This window comes from Crocodylus siamensis, chromosome 2 (genome assembly GCF_052110815.1).
Source record: "Crocodylus siamensis isolate JL-2025a chromosome 2, ASM5211081v1, whole genome shotgun sequence".
Lineage (NCBI taxonomy): Eukaryota > Metazoa > Chordata > Crocodylia > Crocodylidae > Crocodylus > Crocodylus siamensis.
This window is the reverse complement of record NC_143396.1, coordinates 102,188,088-102,203,949: the sequence shown is the minus strand read 5'-3', so window position 1 is coordinate 102,203,949 and position 15,862 is coordinate 102,188,088. Positions and strand designations below refer to the sequence as shown.

At 40.1% G+C, this 15,862-nt stretch overlaps 1 long non-coding RNA gene across 1 annotated transcript in view; it reads right to left on the bottom strand.

Annotated features, from left to right (window-relative positions):
• Window positions 1-69: 69 nt before the first annotated feature.
• Window positions 70-15,862, bottom strand: part of LOC149870580 (uncharacterized) — a 145,831-nt gene continuing 130,038 nt past the window's right edge. The window contains exons 3-4 of the long non-coding RNA XR_016440462.1: window positions 2,712-2,812; window positions 70-824 (exon numbers count right to left, since the gene is read on the bottom strand). This is a non-coding gene — a long non-coding RNA (uncharacterized LOC149870580). The remainder of the gene's footprint in view (window positions 825-2,711; window positions 2,813-15,862) is intronic.

Genomic DNA, 15,862 nt, shown 5'->3' with positions numbered 1-15,862 from the left:
GACTGCTTTTTAACTGTGTATAGGAATAATTCATCTGGCACAGAATATGCTGGGAGCTGCACTGTTTGATCACTCTAATCCAACTGTAATTTTATTTACTTATTTCCTTCTAAAGCATACAAAGTACAATATCTGTATTTGAACTCTTTTTATACACAGTTGTCTTTAAGAGCAGTACATGCATTTTATCACGATACATTTATGACTTTCAAAATAATAAAAAAATGTTCAAAGCATAAATTGTTAAAATAAAGGACTGGGACAAATTTCTATTCCACAATACTCAGGGAAGCAGAGCCTCCTGAGGAAAGATGCGCATGTTCTAGTCTCACCTCATCTTCTTTTTCTCAACACCTTCCCTTCTGTCTATTTTGCATCCTTGCAAATGCACACTATTATAATATTCCTCCTTTTGCTCAGTAAAAGACGGCACACAAGGAGTAAAAATGGCTCATAACCTTCTCTCTGTTTCTCTAATACAAGAGATAGCTGAACAGTGGTTGGTTTCCTATTATAAACTAGGGGTCCCTGGGCTGTTCTAGTTTATGCCTATGGACTTGGAGTCTTAAAGGACTCTTACAATAGGATTGATGTCACTGGTCTGGAAGAACTTCAGGTTATATAAATTTTCCTGGAGAATGCCTCTTATGTTGTAGGCCAGGAGGGACAATGATGTAATAGCCCCAATGTCATCTGAGGATTCCCATAAATTGATGAAGATTTCAGGGGGACAGATCATTTACCTTCACGGTTTTCTTCTGCTTCTGATATGTCTTGGTTTGTACACAAAACCAGACCCGCAGCTCAGGATCACAAGTGAAAACCTGTAATTTGGATGTGTGTGTTAAATTAAACCAGTAGCATCAATTGATATTGTAAAATATTAATTACCAGTCCAACAGAATTTAATACTTGAATCATAGAGAATTATATATTTTCAGTGGATATTTATTTTGGATATAGAGGGCCTCACCTTGCATCATGCACGATAAAAGTTGATTCTTTTGCCTGGAAAAAGGTGGATGTTGTCTTTGTATGTCCTAGACATACAGCAGATTAACACTTGTATAACTTACATTGGTGTTTTATGCCAGTACAAATTATACTTGGATCCAGAGAAGAAGAGTAATCCAAACCAGTTCTCCCATGAGAGCTATGACCTTAACTGTTACTGGAGTCCTTCACCATTATGCGGCAAAGGTGTATACAATAGCCTGTTTATATTCAGCAAGCAGCTACCCCAAGAAAACTGCAGAAACCTAACACATATACTATACCTATACCTACATTGTTCAATTTCTGTTGGAGTAACTCTACACCAGGTTCTAGTACGCTCTGGTTTAGGGACTTGCATTGTTTGTATGCTTTTTTTTTTACATGAATATAAAGAACATTTTCATGACGTATTCATAAATATTTTCATTAATTCAAAAGCTGACTGCAGCTTTCATGTTTCTGTCTACATTTTAAAGTCTTTATGGGCATGTGTAGATGAAACAGGGGCCCTAAATTGAAGCACTGGGTTTTAAAAAACACTGCTTTAATTTAGGGCTGATTAACCCCTCCATGTCACATGCACACCCTGCTGGTTTACCTGCCTCTATGGTAGGGGGGGAGGGCGAGCTGCTGGTGGGCAGAGTGGTCCCTGGGCTGCAGGGTAGGGCTGTTGCTTCCCTCTGTGGCAGCAATGGCCCCCACACAGGTGGCACCCACCTGTAGCCACCTGGCTCAGGCGGTCCTGAGGGGCACTGCAGCCACAGAGTGAAGCACTGGGCCCCCACGCAGCTCAGACAGTCAGGCAGGCTTGGGGGGCGGGCAGTGGGAAAGATCAGGCTCGCCGCTTTACTTGGGTGGAGCCTGCCTTCCTGGGCGGCTGGCAGGCTGCCTGCAGGGCCTCCCGCAGAGACGTGGAGCTGCATGGAGCTCACTGCTTCACTCCATGGCTGTAGGAGCAGCAAACTAAAACTCCTCAGAGAAGTTTTAGTTTGTTGTACTCCAAGTCATTTAAAGTGCATTACACCACCAAATTTCCTACAGTGGCTGGAATTAATGTGCAATGCACCACCGAGGTGTGCAAATACCAGCACCGTTAAAGCAATGCGAAAGCATTTAGACTGCTTTAAAGTGTCATGTACACACGCTGTGTGCTAGATACCAGCTATCAACTTTCTCCCATTTGGTCTCCTCCCAGCATTTATATTTGTGAAATATTTTATTTATTATTTCTTCTAGGCTTCAATTATGGCTACCTGAGCCTAAACCTTTGCTTGACATTAACATATTCTCTTCAAATCTTCCTTTCCAATAACTAGCTAATAATTACCTTCTCTAAGATCCAAATGTAAATCTCTCTTGGCCTATATCAAAAGGATAGAGCATCTGCTTTTATGATATGTCTAATCCCACATCAAGTGAAGACCTTTCCACAGGCCTGGAATCTGTGCAAAAGGAGGAGCAAGACATCAGCAGGCCAGTGAGCTGCGAGTAGGAATCCATTCAACAGGAACATTCATTGTTGATCCATCTGCTCCACAGAGATTTTCAGGAAAATGTAAACTGCTTCTTTATACCCTGATTTAATAATTGGACAGTTTTCCTTTTTAATAATCCTCTGTAAATTATGTCATGGGAGAAAACAAACATTGCTTTCTTGTTACCAGAAGGAATATGCCATTCTGTATATCATTCAATCTAAGTCTAGACAATCTTACTTGTATGCATCTGGAACAAGGTTGTCTCCAGCTTCAGAGAATTAGAGATAAAATGTAGACCTCAGATATCTTCAGCGGTGCCAAAACTCTGTTCAGGATAACTGAAGGGAAATAGGGAAGAAAGGTGGCTTAAAGGCCTCTGAATCTCTGGAGTCAAGCCACTCTGTGGCGTGCTTTTGAACAGTCTTAGGATCCTTTTAAATTACACACAAGTTTATTAGCATCAGAGGACTTCAAAAGAACTTCCCTGGAGCCAAAAATCTGATCCAAAGGACTCTTAATCTTGAGTATCTATATATTGATAAATGGATTTGCATAGGTAAAGTCTTGATGGCAGAATATTTGAACATTTTATCATTGGGGCTTTTAGCAAACTGATTTTACAAAAGATTCCTATCGAAGGAATCAGTACATTAATGGCCTCCTTATTTTTAAGCCTTCAAACAAAAAACAGACCTCAGATTTTGCAAACAAGGACCAAATATGTTGTTTATTTTATTTAGTGATGAAAATTTAGACAGCACTATACTTAGGTCATCTGCACTTTTTTAATCTTAATTTTTCTGGAGATAGAAATGTGTTCCTCTGTTTTAATGTCATGGGAAAACATGTGGAAATGTAAACCTGCTGTAGGAAGCAGTCACAGTGGGAGCTTGTAATGGGAAAAAGGCAGGATGGTTTATCAACAGAATATGTAACATATACTGAACATCCGGCTTTCCGAGTAAGTTGTTAACAGTGCTTGATACAAATGTTTCTTTTTAAAGAATCAGATGTTCCTTCTTTTTTCAATAGCTGCAGTATGGTAAAACTGGTGCCATAAAGTCATTTCGAGAGACAGCAAACAACTTTGTTATCGTAATAGGCTTTTTTTCTTCTTTTTTTAAACAATGGATCTAGCAGGTGGCATGTGGCTGAGCCTGGGTCTATCACCATCTCCAGGGTGCCAAGACGTCCCTCAAAGTTTCTGTGGGAGGAATTTGTTGGTGGGATTTGGATTGTAAAGGCACGTGAGCATCTGCCGCCTGCTCAGTCTCATTACCATTCACACAATTAACTCCTGCAGCTCTTGGTCCAGCAGCCAGAGCCAGGGACTCAATTTTACTGCCTCTTTGACAATGCTTATTATCATTCATCTGAACTTAAGAGTTCCACTGCTTTAAACTCAGAGCAAAGTTTTATGTGAAAACAGATCACACAGAGAAAAGCTCCAGAACCAAAAAGTAAATTGACATGATAGTTACTAATAGCCTAAAATCAACGTATCCAAATACAATGCTGTAAGTAAAAAAATCACTCTTCATGGTAATGGATTTTATCACTACTGAATAAAACACTCCACACTAAGAAAAGCATTCTACATTTTATGCTATTATATGCTTTTCAAAAGCATATTTTAACATTATCCACACTGACTAAAAATATTATTGCAGGTATAGCATTCTGCTGCTCTCCCCCACTCCCAAGCACTTCCACTGTTGCTTCAAAATAACCTCCTTTGCACTGTATACAAGATAAAAGTGTGTTTTCAATAAGGTAATTTGGACCACATATTTAGCAGAGTCTTTGTTGTTATTTGGGTTTGGGGGGTTTGGGGCGGGGGGGGGCTTTGTTTGTTTGGTTTTAGTCGTTTGGTTTGGTGTCTATGAATGATTTAAAAGAACGCAGTTGAACTTGATATATTTTTCTGGCATGCTTAGAATATAGAGAAACTTAGAAAGACCCATATTAGCCTGTACTGAATTACATAAATATCTAAAATAAATGCTGTACATTCTTTTAAGTGTTGTAACTCCTGACAAATGTTCATAAAACTGTAGTTGTTCCCATTTCATTTTTACTCACAATAAGGTGTTGCGTGTTCCTGTCTGGCCTAATGTGCTTTCAGTGATACGCAGAGCTCTCAAGAAGTGGAACTTAAACCCCTTGCCAGTAAATGGAGAATGCATCAAGCCACATTTTTTAAAAGCAGAACCATTCAGTTAAGAAAAAGAAGAGACTTAAACCAATCTTTCTCCAGTATGAGAAAGGCTGCTTTATTTGACACAATAAAGAAAACATTAGGCAGCCAGGCCAGTAGTTGTGATAATCCATGCTACACAGATGATTATTTGTGACTTTATTGAAGAATATTCAGTGCAGAGAGTAATGCATTTACTTCAATATATTGACCTCCATGTAGTATTAACATTAGTATATTTGAGCTGCATTAGGCATATGTATGAAATACATGTATGAAATTTACTTTCTAAAGTTTTAAAAACTTAGAGATCTTATCCTCTCTGTTAATTGTGACTATTAATTTATTCTTTTCAAACCTGCCACTTTCTATTTTGAAGAAAATCTAAAGTGAACCTACTTTGATCTCTGTGATGCATTTAGACACATGCATTGTGCTTCCAAATATGGTGATTGTTACTATTCAGTGCCAGGCATGTCATGTGCTATGGCAGTGTTTAAGCTTTGTGAACTGTGGGTGCATCTGTATGTGCAATTAATGTGATGAAATAAACACCAGAACAGTTCAAACTGAAGTCAACTGTTCCTAAGTGGACCATCTACACTTGCACCCAGGACAGCAGCAGTTTGAGCAGGAGCAGAGCAGGCCTTTGGCTGGCTGGGCTAACAGAGCACAATTTACACCCACAGTCACTATCTACACATGGATTTGGGGCACAGAAAAATACTCTGCCATAAGATAGTACCATCCTGGACAGTACTATCCTAGGGTGGAGTTAGTTAAGTTACTGCACCCTAATACCAGCACCTGTGTAGATGGTGACACTTTATTATGGAGCTAATTAGTCTACACCACAGTAAAGCAATTATTCTACACCTAAGTAAGAACAAGCAGATGGGGTTAGCTCTTGGAGGTTCATGTCATGTAATCTGAGTGGAAAAGAAGCACAGGCACCTATCAAAATTAATTTGCTGAATCCCCTTGGAAGTAATGCATTTCCAATAAAGTTCCCCAAAAAGGAAGACTTAAGTGCCTAAAATAGGAATCAGGCGAACTTCAGCCATGTATCTCCATACTTTTTCCCTTTGTACCATTTCACAAACTTACTAGACCCCTGTCTGTTTTTTATGAAAATTCCCTAGGTACCTACATTTGCAGTTCTGCACACAAACAGCACTGCCATGCCTGAGCCATTAGGTGCCTAGCTCCTAGATCAGCCCCAGAAACTAGGCAAAGTAACACTTACTTCCCCTATTGGACCAATCTGGTAGGTAGTCTTAGAGCATACTTAACACATTCTAGCACACCCGCACAAGATTTAGTTGTTGCCACCAAAGGTAGAGGAAGTACTGGTGCCACCCTCTCTTGATATATTAACCTGTTAATTAAACCACACACAGTGGGATACAATTGCCTTCTCAGCCTGAAAGAGTTCAAATCTACAAGTCTAAGATCTGTTTAATATAAAGTACATAAACATTGATCTAAATCTAAACAAGACTCTCCCTAACCCTCTGCTGAGTGCCTTAAGCACTAGACTACAAAGTCATGCTTCCTTTGTGGTCTCTCCTCATTGCCCCATGAATCTTACCTTCTTTTCTTAACAGCATCAACAGCAGAAGTAGAGGGTGTTTATAATGCTAGCCAATAGCCGGTTGTTTCCGCCTATTCCTGGGAAGTTGCCAATGTGAGTGCAAATCCCTTCTTGCTGAGGAGGAATTGAATGGGTCGCCCATTTCCTGGATAAGTGCTCCAATTAGTAGGCTATGATATAAAATATTGGCAATGGCACCCACACCTCATTTATAAAAAGGATAGCTTAGTTCTTTGAAAGAATAACTTTAGGGGCCTCCTGTCAGAAGAGTAGTCTGGATTTGGGATCTCAAATGGACAGTACTGGACCTAGGAATGGGACAAGGAGGGTGTTCCCAATGTTTTGGCTGTTCCATTCACTGCCTGGTCACTGCAGGCTTTGGGTGAGCAGTGATCATCAGATAATCTGGATAGAGTCTGGCCAGAGCCCCTGCTTCCATGGCTAGGGACAGAAATTACACATAAACTGATATAAGCAATCAAAAACTGGTTCAAATCTGTAATACAACACAAATTCAGTGCACATAAACCACTTTCAGAATGGTTGAAACCAGTTTAAAATAAACCTGGATGTACATAGCGTCGACTTAACTGATTTAGGTTAAATCAGTTTATTGAACTTCTGTCTCAGATTCCCTCCAGATTCAAGTTAACTCACAGTCCCACAACATGCCAGGATGCTTTGCACCTCCCTTGCAAACCCACTCTAGCCTTGGCCCAAGCTATCTGTGGAGCAGAGAGGCAAGCTCTAGCACCCCCTGGCTTCTGGCCTGGGCCACTGCTGGCATTTGGCTGCATTTCCAGAATCAAAAGTGAATGTCTGGTCACTTGCTTATCCGTTCAATCCATGGAGCTTAGACTAACCTGCAAAGATTAAATCAATTCAGCCTCAGGCTTTTTGACCATCTGTACTTAGCCCACACAGCTCCATAGCCCAGCGTGTGAGCACTACTGTTTTTTGCTCATTCCCTTTCTCCTCCTCCCTCCTTCTGCCTGGTGAATTAAGCAGCAGGAGAAAGGAGGGAGTGAGTGGCAGCAGCAGCACTTATCCCCTGGGCTCCAGAGCTGCCCAAGAGCAGGGGTACTAGTCCTTACTGAGCACTCATGTGCAGCACAGACAATGCCACCTCATCCATGGCCCAAAGAAACATGGATCCACTCATGCAGAAGGATGGAGGCATTGGTCTACAGCCCTGTTTCAGGCATCTATTTCCCTCTTACCTCCCCTTGCTGTTATATATGTCAGGGATTAGTGTTGGCTGCAGACAAGGCTGGGGATTTTGACTGGAGTGTGCCAATGCTCCTACTGGGAGTTAAACCTGACTGAATGATTGTTTCTGGCTAGAGGCGCTTGCTCCACTGCTCAGAGTTGGACCAATTGACATATTTGGAGTAAGGAAAGAATCTTACCCCATGGTAAGATTGGTACAGATTGGTATAGATTGGGGGTTTTTTTGCCTACGTTTATAGTGGGGAGCATGGCCCTCTTCTTGAGAGCTCTTGAGAATATATTAACAACCTTTACAGTAGCAGGGCATTGGCCATTATGGCCCCTTACTCACCTGGAGCAGGTTAGGATGTTAAGTTTTTTATTTGTGTCAGTGCTGGTTGTGTAGTTTTACTAAGAAGTTAGACTATGGATTTGTATAGGGTGGTTTAGATAGGGATGACTCTACCTCAGACAGGTGGTTGGACTAGCTGACTTACAGAGTCACTTTTAGTTGAGATATGCAAACCAAAACAATATTACAAAATACAATATAAACTCTATATACACACTAATGCTTGAGTGTGTGTACATATATATAAGCACACATGCACACTTCAGGATTAGTGTGTGTATAGGGTTTATATTGTATTTTGTAATATTCTTTTGGTTTGAATATCTCAATTAAAAGTGATTCACCTGTTAAAAACAGAATTTGCTAATGATTTCTCATTCACTTCAAACTCTAGATTTCTATGTTTCTATGGAGTGCAGATTAAGCTTGTGAGTTATGACACACTCCTGTGCTTAATTTGTTTTACAGGCTGCCTTTTGACAGATCCTTGATCAACATACTTTTGGCTTTATTTTCTTTAACCCTTGGATTACCCTTCTCAGGTGCCTGGCTTCTCCAATGCATGGGAAGGTTGGATGATCAACTCTAAATTTCTGTTTTTATTTTATAGACAAGGACCTAACATTAACACTGCAGTGCCTAACATGGAAAATTCTAAATATTTTATTATCTTAACGCTCTAAGGCTGTGTCCAGATGACCATGGATGTTTGGTTCCCAGGGACAACTAGTGACGGCATACCTTGTGCTGCCGCTAGTTGTCCCTGGGGAATGTCTGTGCCACGCACACTCTGGCACAGGGCAGATTACCCCGGGTGGGGTAAGGGAGGTTGCAGCCAGCATTGGCCCCAACCTCCCAGCAGCCTTATCTGAGGTCCTGGGAGCCTCCTGGGGCTGCAGCAACTCTGGCTGGCCAGGCTCTGGTTTTGAGCAGCACACACTGACCCCATGTACACCACTCTACTTTTTTTTGCAAAGGTTTTTTTAACCCCCAGATATCCAGGGGTCAAAAAAAACCATGCTACTCCCTTGCAGCACAGAGAACAGCTGAATGTGCAGTGTACATGGGCACATACCGCAGAGCCACGCTTGCCTGAACGTGGTCTAAATGTCTTACCTACTACATTGCATATCTTACCTGTATGTTCATTACAGCCCGAATTTTTGTCACAGAACACTTCTGTTTTTTTTACCACAAAAATGTGCACTATTTGTATGATCATTTGAAAAATATAAACATAGATAAAGTATGGAGAACATTGGCTGTCATTTTTTCTAATGTTTTGATAATTTTTTCATCTATTAGAAAGGGAGATTTGTTGGAGTTAATTATCAATTCAGAATTTAAAAAACAAAATGTGTCAGCTGTGAGCCTATTCCAAAATAACATTAACTTAATGGAATGTGTTCTCCCTCCAGGGTTTATAAATCTGAAAACACCCTAATCTTTTCTAAAAGGCTGTTTCCAAACATGAAAGCCAAATCTTGGAACAATTTTAGTATGATGCAATGAGACTGTTGGCACCACCTCCCTTATAAATACAGTTGCATAGCAAATGTTAATAGTATGGTGACAAGTACTTAAAGCATGATCCTGAAAACTGACACACAAGTGACCAATATGCAGTGAACTATATAGATGCATGTGACTTCCAGTTTGATAAACTGATTTTTAAAAATTTAGATGAAAGCAAAATGAGTGTAGTAGACATGACTTCTGGACTGAATAACTAACAACTCCCTTCACAAAGTTAAAATATTTATCATTTTTGTTGCTAAGTGCCTTTTCTAAGGCCATCCTTGCTATGAAGATATTGTTCTTCTGCTTTGCCCCTACAAAGTCTTCTTGAATCACAATATGAAGCCATTAGGCAATGCAGAATAAGTCAAGCATGCACAGTACGGCATATGGGTAATTTCCATTAAAGAAGTTCAATATGTGGATAAAAGTAAAAGTTGATAAAAAAGGAATGTCAAATTCTGAATAGTATATAGCTATTGAGATAAAGTGCTTCACAAGTTAACTCCATGGGAATGCTTAATATTATTGCTAGGAACTGTTCTCTTAGCTTCAACACATCTTTTAAATACTAATGCTGAAGTATATACATATATACACACACTTATATAAGAATGAGAAATTATCAGCAAATTCCATTGCTAGCAGCTGAAGATGTATGCAAACCAAAAGAATATTACAAAATACAATATAAACGTTATATACACACTAATGCTAGGGTATGTGTGAATGTGTGCACGTGTGTGTGTTTATACACACATACACTCTCTCTCTCTCTTTCTCTTCTCTCTCTATCATTAGTGTGTATATAGCAGTTATATTTATTGTATTTTGTAATATTCTTTTGGTTTGCATATCTCAATTAAAAACGATTCAGCTGTTAGCAGCAGAATTTCCTAATCATTTCTCATTCACTTTGCAAAAACCAGGTTGTAAAATGACTTAAGGATGTTACAGTAAAAGAAAGTTAGTCAGGCATTGCTGGTTTTTATGGTATCTTCAGCTTTGTTTTAAGCTTACTTTGGATAAAACTGTTCTTTAGCTCTATAATAGCCCAGCCCCTGGCACGGATCTTTGAAAACTCCTGGCACTCTGGTGTAGTGCCCAAAGACTGGAAGAAGGCCAATGTGGTGCCGATCTTCAAGAAAGGGAGGAGAGTGGATCTGGCTAACTACAGGCACATTAGCCTGACTTCTATCCTGGGGAAGATCTTAGAAAAGTTTATTATGGAGGCCATCCTTGATGGACTAGCCCAGGCTAACATCCCAAGGGATAGCCAGCACGGGTTTGTTGCGGGTAGGTCTTGTTGGACCAATCTCATTTCCTTCTATGACCAGGTGACCTATCACCTGGACAAGGGAGAAGAGATTGATGTCATATATCTTGACTTCAAAAAAGCCTTTGATCTGGTATCCCATGATCACCTTTTGGCCAAACTGGCCAGTTGTGGCCTTGGCTCCACCACGATCCGCTGGCTGGGAAACTGGCTTCGTGGTCAGACCCAGAGGGTTGTGATTGATGGCAGTCACTCATCGTGGTGCCCTGTGACCAGTGGGGTCCCTCAAGGCTCTGTCCTGGGACCCATACTGTTCAACATCTTCATTAATGATGTGGACATTGGAGTCAGGAGTGGACTGGCCAAGTTCACCGATGACACCAAACTTTGGGGCAAAGCATCCACGCCAGAAGATAGGCGGGTGATCCAGGCTGACCTGGACAAGCTCAGCAAATGGGCGGACGAGAACCTGATGGTATTTAACACTGAAAAATGCAAGGTTCTCCACCTTGGGAGGAAAAACCTGCAGCATCCTTATAGGCTTGGCAGTGCTACGTTGGATAGCACTACAGAAGAAAGAGACTTGGGGGTCATCATTGACCACAAGATGAACATGAGCCTGCAATGCGATGCTGCGGCTAGTAAAGCGACCAAAACGCTGGCTTGCATCCATAGATGCTTCTCGAGCAAATCCCGGGACGTCATTCTCCCTTTGTACTCGGCCTTGGTGAGGCCGCAGCTGGAGTACTGCGTCCAGTTTTGGGCTCCACAATTCAAAAAGGATGTGGAGAAGCTTGAGAGAGTCCAGAGGAGAGCCACGCGCATGATCAGAGGTCAGGAAAACAGATCTTACGATGACAGGCTGAGAGCCATGGGACTCTTTAGCCTGGAAAAGCGCAGGCTCAGGGGTGATCTGATGGCCAGCTATAAGTTTATCAGGGGTGACCACCAGGATCTGGGGGAACGTTTGTTCACCAGAGCGCCCCAAGGGATGACAAGGTCGAACGGTCACAAACTCCTTCAAGACCGTTTCAAGCTGGACATAAGGAAGAATTTCTTTACTGTCCAAGCCCCCAAGGTCTGGAACAGTCTGCCAGCGGAGGTGGTTCAAGCACCTACATTGAACACCTTCAAGAGTAAATTGGATGCTTATCTTGCTGGGATCCTATGACCCCAGCTGACTTCCTGCCCTTTGGGCAGGGGGCTGGACTCGATGATCTCCCGAGGTCCCTTCCAGCCCTGATGTCTATGAAATCTGTGAAATCTATGAAATTATTAAGTAATATTTAATTTGCCATTTGTCCTCAAAAGCCACGGTAGAGAACTGCGTCTGGCTATGGATAAAATGTCTCAGTGTATTTTTGTAGCACTTTCTGCCATAGAGAAGGCTACCTGCAGAAGGGGAGGGAGAGCAGAGCAGTATGGGATGCTAGAGGCCAAAGAGGCCTCCTGTAACACTACATGTAACTGGACACATGAAACATGTGATGCTATAAAAAGCAGTGCTACAAAGAAATTTATTTTGGAAAAGAACATCTTTGTGGTGGATCCACCATTTTTTGTTGCTAAAAATGGCATGAAGGTATGCATACTTGTTTTTTATATCATTGAAATGGGGTATTCAGCTGGCACACACTACAAGGATATATGTTATGCTTACAGTTTTGGAAGATTCAACTCAACATTCCTTATAAAATTAATTGCAGGAAGAAATCTGGAAGTCTTACTTATCTATATTGTGTACAGACTGGGTTTGTATTACTGAATGGCTGTTCAGATAAATCTTTAAGGAAAACATCCATATTAGATACATATCAGAAAGGCAACTTGAAAACAAAAACTATTTTTTAAATCATTTTAATTAGGTAAGATTTATATACCCTTTCTATCCTAAACTCTGCTTGACACTGACTCAGGTCAAATGCCACTCAGCCATGAAGAGTGCATTTTTAATCAGTCAGCCAGTTAGGAATTTAGCATGACTACACCCCATTGCTAGCACTTCAGGGCAGCATCACTCTAAAACCTGATGTATTTTGATTGTACAGATGCATCTTACCTGTCAAAACAGCACTGTGAGATTTCTGCATTCCTTGGTAGTTTAACATATTCCCCCTGACACTGGTGAATGGTCAGTATTTTATCACTAACTGTTTTATTCAGTTGTGGTTAACTGGACCATGAAGGATCACTGAAGAAGGAGTGGTGTGGGTGAATTTCAGTGATTCATAGAATGTATATATTGTTAACTATGTGGGTTGCCTTATGCAGTACCCATCTTTGGTAATGTATTGCCAGTGGGCCAGGCTTTGCTCTCCCCAGTGAACTAATATGAAATATATTCCCATAAGTGAGGAAAAGAATGAAATATACATTGTTAGAGTCACTGGTAACAGATAAGAATGTGGTCTGCACTATGAGTTAGATAGAGTGTAACCACATTCTTATCTGTTACCATTAACTGTTATAAGCCTGGAATAACTCCATTTATTAAAATAGAGTCACTCAGTTTAAACTGGCATAACCTGAATTAGAGTCAGGCTCCATATGCAGCAACAGCCCATCCAAAAGAAGTTTTATTTTTTAGAAAGGAAGGAAAAAATCTTTATCCATATGAAAATCTAAGAAAAATGACTGACTTTTGGTCTCAACTGTGATATAGCCATAGAGTTTTTATAATTCACACATTTGTGAAATGAAAAGGAGACTTCACAGGCATTTGCCTTTGAAAATGACTAGTTCTGATCTTTTTTCCTTTTCATGTTTCTGGGTCTGGTCTATAGTGCCCCTATATCACATCAGAGAAGCAATGAACAATTTTTTATAGATCTTTCATAATGGATGAGATGAGAAATGAGTTTCATGGAAGCTGAGCACCCCGGAGATTATTAGTTTTGCCATTATTTTTATATATATATATATAAAATCTGGCTTCCCATCATTAGCATTATTATTTTGTAGGGCAACTAACCTACTGTAAAATCTATTTGTGAAATGCAATAATTTTATCATTTATAGATGTTGATATATGATATTCATGGTTTTTCCTAAAACCATTAAATGTTGGCTTAGTTTAAATCAAATACATGAACTGCATATTTAAAATAAGAATCATCCTTCTATCCTAGAAGTAAAAAAAATAACAACAAGAAGGTCAGTTGTCACATAAAGGTCCCAAAACAGTTTCACATCAAGCCTTGTAAGGGATAAACATAATCTGAGCTTGCTAACAGAAAAATACTATGCACTTATTTTGGTCGGCTTTGCAATAAAGAAGTTCCTAAAATGATACCAGTTCTCACTCTTGCAATTAAAATTAATCTTTATATGTTGCAATTTGCATTTCCAAGCCCTCTGCTGAAAATGGTCATCTTGGATAGGACTTTTTGTCGTTTGTGACTCTTGCCTAGTATGACTCAAGCTATATTATTGCTAACCTTTTTTAACATTGTTTTCATAATCACATTAAGGATTTTTCTTAGGATTCTAGAAAGCTTGTGCTTCACAGAAGGGCATGCATCCCAGAAAATGCCCCAAAATTCAACACCCAGAATCTCCCCCTAGTGTTGGGGAACAGTGAAAAGGACAGAGTATGTGGGTTTCCAGACCTACAAAACCTAGAGATATATGAGGAACCTCACCCCATGATACAGAAGGCTTCTCAAGACACTACACCTCTGCTATTCAGTATATCTCTTCATAAGATTCAAGTTGCCATCTTCCCATCCTCACTCTATATTTACCATAGACCCTCAAGAAATAGTGATAACTGAAAAGATTTTAACTCTCATATTAACAGGAGACAAGAAAAGATCATCGTACAGGGAGCATTCTCCTCTTACTTTCTTTTTTTCTCGCTCTCTCTCTATACATACACATGCATGTGTATGCACAGATGCACACGTACACATACTTCATGTCCCTCTGAAACAGTGTAGCCCTGGCCTTATGCATGAAGCTCTAATTTTCACCATTACTATATTTCTCATAACTACCATTAAATGAATGAGCAGCTGCTCTACTTCTAGGGTGACTTGATATGTGTAAATGTTATCCTCAACCTCCCCATAGCAACATTCTTGCAAAGTAATCTTTCCCCACAGGCCCTAGTTGGACTGGCATGAAGTATCTTCTGCACTATACAGAAGGTGTACCCTGGTATGACTAGTAAGGACTAAACTGCCCCCCAGCCCCACCAGAAGTATATTTTGAAGCCAAATACCACAATTGTATAGACAGCCACATACAAATGACCAAAAACATGTACAGTTTGTCCACTTTTCTAAAAATTTGGGTCAGTATATCAAATCACATTAAGTAAGAGGGAACATTTAATTTATTCTTACTTCTGTTATTTACTGACCTTATACAACGGTTTCCTTAACATTACACTAGAAACTTCTCTCACTGTTATGCTGGATATCAGTCAGTAGTTGGCCTCTAGCTTGATGTTCTCCATGTTCTGGGTAGATTTCTCCACACAGTGTTATAGACCAGTAGTGTTCCTTGGGCAGTGCTGAAACCACTCCCAGAAAACCATAAACACTGACAAAAAGAAAATTTTCTGCATTCTGAAATAGTTTTATGCGTCATGGTAAAACCTATGTGGGAACATAACATCTCCTCAGTCACCCATTCCAGTCCTCAAGTATCCCTTTCATAAATATCCTAGGTTCCATAATAAAGGGTTTTTGTGTTTTGTTTTGTTTTGTTTTGTTTTGTTTTGTTTTGTTTTGTTTTGGGGGGAGGGTTCCTGCTCTGATAGTTAGAAACCTAATTCCCAGCCTAAAATTATTCAAGGCTTATTAATACCAAATTTTTTGTATTGCTGTTACCTTTTAGCTGAAATAGACTTTTCACTCTCTAGTTTTTACCCCATTTATGTATTAATGATATACCCTCACAACCTTCATTTTACTAGACTAAACAAACCAAGTTCCTTTACTCTTGCCCATTATGACCCGCTAGTCATAATGGCCCTGATCATCTGAGTAACCCTTATCTACACTTGTTCCCAGTGGAGTTCATTTTTCTTGAACATGGAGAATTAGAATCACACATAGGATCCTAGATGTAGTCACTCCTGCATCTTCTGCAAAGGCACTAATCCATCCCTGTCTCTGCTAGAAATACCTACTTTTTTACTCTCTAAAATCGCATTGTCCTTTTCTTAGCTGCATCGCTTTGCTGGTTTATAGTCATTCTGCCATTAGCTTGTCCATCTAGGTCCTTCTCTTCTGCA